Source organism: Lynx rufus, unplaced genomic scaffold (genome assembly GCF_022079265.1).
Source record: "Lynx rufus isolate CCGP_SWC_20201006 ecotype Redwood Valley unplaced genomic scaffold, mLynRuf1.p SCAF_6, whole genome shotgun sequence".
Taxonomy (NCBI): Eukaryota; Metazoa; Chordata; class Mammalia; order Carnivora; family Felidae; genus Lynx; species Lynx rufus.
The window spans coordinates 69,397,321-69,401,772 of record NW_025814878.1 but is presented as its reverse complement, the minus strand read 5'-3'; positions in this window follow the sequence as shown (position 1 = coordinate 69,401,772).

The following is a 4,452-nucleotide window of genomic DNA, read 5'->3' as shown; positions in this document are numbered from 1 at the left end:
CACTCAGGGTACACCGAAATAAGATCTCAGAGGATTCTTCCCCCAGCTGTGCTGGACTGTGAGAAGGAGCTGGATTGTGGGAAGGTCTAAGGGTCCCCTTGGCAGCACAGGAGCACTCAGCTGGAGTTTGTGGCAATAGCTATTTGCCATTGAGTACAGAAGCACTTCCACATTTGATAATCAACGCAGCTGTACCACTGTGGACTGCCTGACCATCAGTTTTAACGGCAAGAGTAATAGAAAAAAAGTATTTGGGGGCACGTGGGTGGCTCAGTCAGTTAAGCATCTGACTTCGCCTTAGGTCATGATCTCATGTTTCATGGGTTCGAACCCTGCATCGGGTTCTGTGCTGACAGCTGGGAGTCTGGAACCTGCTTCAGAATCTGTTTCTCACTCTCTCTCTTTGCCCCTCCCCCGCTTACACTCTGTCTCTCTCTCTCTTTCTCAAAAATAAATAAACATTAAAGAAACAAATTGGTTTAAAAAAGAAAAAAAAATATTTTGAAATCTTGTAAAAGACAGGTGAGAGTGAATCAGTGAACATACGAATGCAAAAAGAGCATATTAGGGGCGCCTGGGTGGCTCAGTTGGTTAAGGCGACTGACTCTTGATTTCAGCTCAGGTCATGATCCCAGGGTCATGGGATTGAGCCCCATGTCAGGCTCCATGCTGGGTGTGAGCCTGCTTAACATTCTTTCTGTCTCCCTCTGCCCCTCCCCTGCTTGTGAGCTCTCTCTCTCTCTCTGTCAACATAATAAATAAACATTAAAAAAAAAAAGCGCAGGGGCAACTACATGGCTCAGTTGGTTGAGCGTCCAACTTCGACTCAGGTCATGATCTCGCGGTTCATGGGTTCGAGCCCTGCATCAGGCTCTGTGCTGACATCTTGGAGCCTGGAACCTGCTTCAGATTCTGTGTCTCCCTCTCTCTCTCTCTGCCCCTCCCCCCACCATACTCTGTCTCTCAAAAATAAATAAACATTAAAAAAATTAAAAAACAAAACAAAACAAACAAAAAAGAGCATAAAAGACAGACTCTGCTCACAGACACACACACACACATACACACACACACACAAACACACAATCAGAAAAACAACTGAAGCTTCACATCAATGGCAATAAGAATTTGTGCAGTCTCTGTCTGCACTCGGCTTTAAAACCTCAGTCCCCCTCAAGTTATGTTTTTAAGACTTTTAGTGAAAGGGACTTTTAGTGAAAGTGGTGCGTTCTGCTGCCAAGGTTCCTGGCCAGTCAGCCAGGCAATGAACTCAGGAAAATGCGAAACATTATTCAGCAAGTAGGGAGGAAACAAATCAAAACAGGGAGGAGAGCACTAAAGACAAATAATAGTATCATTCTGGAGAACTCAAAGAGGGAAAAAGCAACGCCAAGCAAGATAAGCAAGGAGAAACACAGAGGCCTATGGGAACAGCACCTTCCATTCCAGGCTCTCTAGAAAATTCTCTGAGTCCTTAGGCCCCAAAATCATACTAGGTCAGCAGAGTCCATGCTCACACTAACACTTCACCCCTTAGGCAACTGTTGCCATGAACAAAGCAGCACTGAGGCACCAAAAAGAATAAAAGGACGTTGACTTTGTGAGACAAATTTAATCATGTTTCCCAATTAAAATTGATAAGGAGTTTTACTTTGTTATTCACTTATAGGCAATTTAAAATCCATTCCCAGTAAGAGATAAGGTTAAGTAAACACAGAATGATCTATCTGACCTCAAGGTAGAAAACTGCTGCATATTCCAGGTAGGGATTTCCAATCATCCAGTCAACACAGAATGCAAACTCACACCAAGTAGAGAATTCAGAAACTGTTCATGAGTGAGAAAGTTAACTTTTTTCTTTTGAGGCTCTCCATTACACCATGCATTCACACGGATCTAAGATTTATCTCTAACGGAACCTGTCACCAGAAAGGCTTTCTTAATTATGATGCTGGTGTGATTAAGAAAAAAATGGCCATTAGAGGACATTTCTATTTTCCTGTTGACCTCAGACACAGGATATCACTGAGGGCAAATATCAAATGAGGTGGTTAGGGTTTTCATGTCAATAGAGATTAATCTAAACAAATTCAACTGAGCTGGTAGTTGCATGTGTCTGCAGGCAGACAATCTGGAGAGAATGAGCATGGGTAAAAGGGCTATGAACCTATGGCAAAGAGTGGGCGTGCTCGGCCTTCTAGCTTTCTTCTCCTTTCAGAAACTGAAGTGAGGTGTATATATGAGAAAGCAAATCAATTGTCAAAGAGGAAGCCACAGAGGCCAGGGTCAGAAGAAGAAGGGGGTAAGGGGAAGAAAACCTTTCAAACTTGACTCCAACTGCTAAGATATAAAGGCTGTGCCAAGACTTACACAGAAAGGCAGCCTATCTCTGACTTTGGGGAATGTTTCATGGCCCCTGCTGATAAAGAGATAATTGCACCGGAGCCCCTCGAAATATTTACCCTTGTTTCTGGAAAACACAACTGCTGTGATTTGACAGTAGGTCCAAGTACTGGAAGGAAGATATTCAGCTAATACATAGTTATTATTGATAATATAATTTAATATAATCAAGTACTCACAACTTCAATACATTTTGTTTAAATAAGAGAGAACAGGAGGGGGAATTATACAACTAATTTGCAGTGTAGAAAGGATGGTACCTATTTTTTTTTAAACATTTATTTATTTTTGAGACAGAGAGAGCACATGAACAGGGGAGGGTCAAGAAAGAGGGAGACACAGAATCTGAAACAGGCTCCAGGCTCTGAGCTGTCAGCACAGAGCCTGATGCGGGGCTCGAACCCACGGACCGCAAGATCATGACCTGAGCCAAAGTCGGGCGCTTAACCGACTGAGCCACCCAGGCGCCCCAAGAGGATGGTATCTAGATGGATCAATATAAGAGGTTCAAATGAATTAATGTATGCTTTGAATTTAAGTTAGATACTCAATTTGCCATGAAAATTACTAATACTTCACAAATATTTATTCCATAAGATAGTATATTGAGAAAAGTTCTAAACATAATCAAAATCTCTTCTAGAAATCCAATATTTCACTTTGGACTGGAAAGAACTTTAAAAAAGTGTAAGTCCAGAAATAACTAGCCCAGGGCTCAATAACATTTATTTGTTTTTCTTTGAGAAACATCAATAAGAGTGTCTTAGTTGTTGATCCTGATTTTTCTCCAAGCCCCACCTTCCCTGGAAAAGTCTTTTTCCCTGACGATAGAAAACAAAGGTGATCTCTCCCTGTCCTAAGTTTATCCTATTAGTACTTATATTTATAGCATAGCATGAGCTGTATGAGGTCATCTTCATGTGTGTATACACTTGTCTCTCTAGCGAATGCATAAGTTCATCAAGGACAAATGTATATTGTGTTCACTTTGTATTTTCCACAGTGCCCAGCATCCTGCCTGGTGCATACTAGATGTCTATAATATGATTGATTAATGCTACTAAAGCTCCCAGACATAGGCCAGGGAGGAATGAAAAGTAGAGAGAGAGGTGGAAGATAGGAGAAGGAAAGAAAAAGGAGAAGGGGAGAGAGGAGTAGGAAAGCTGCAAGTGGCAGGACCCGATGTAGTATCTGAAATGCTACTTCAGGGGTTCCATTTAGTGACACAATATTATGGAGGGCCTAATCCAGTCCAAGGCAATTCCCTGATTTCATGACTATGACAACCCAAGAAACACCCATCTAGGTGATAAGAACTTAAAGGAGTCAAAATCTGCTCTCAGAACTTTTCAGATATCTGTGGAACAGGAAGACATTGCCAATTTTTCAAACATATGCCAATTGAGTAGATTTTTCATGTCAAGCTTTATTAGTGAGAATTCAGCCTTGTCTGCTCTATTGATGAGATCAAGGATCAGCATTTTTTTTCTGAGAGAAGCAAGAGTTACACTTTTGCTGAAGTGCCCCTGATCTGTACATGATTAAGAGTGTCCATCCTTTTCCTGCTTGGTTTGAAATTCACCCCTGCCAAAAATATCTCCAAAATTATTGCTGTACAAAAATAAAATGCAACACCCTAAAAAAACTTAGAATACCTGCTATGTTTTTAGATGTCACACAATTCCCTTAAGAAAGTTCCACATGGCCTGGCATGATAAGGGCATAATTGCAATGAGTTGCATCTGAAAAGCCCTAATTCTTAATATGTCCAATACCACTGGCTTGACTTATGCCCAGTCCTGACCCTATAAGCTCCTCAATGGCTACCAAGTTGGTGGTCATTCCTTGCCCTCCACTTCCTAAGGTTTTCTGGGGTAGCTAGGCTGCAAGAAAGAAAGAATATACTGCTTGTTTCTTTCAGTTGTTGCTTGGCATGAGGTCCAGAACCACTGCCTGGTGGCTTGAGCTCAAGCCTGAGCTTCACAGAAAAACATATAGAAAAAAACAATGTTATTACACTAGATTTTTCAGTCCAGTGGGGGTGTGACC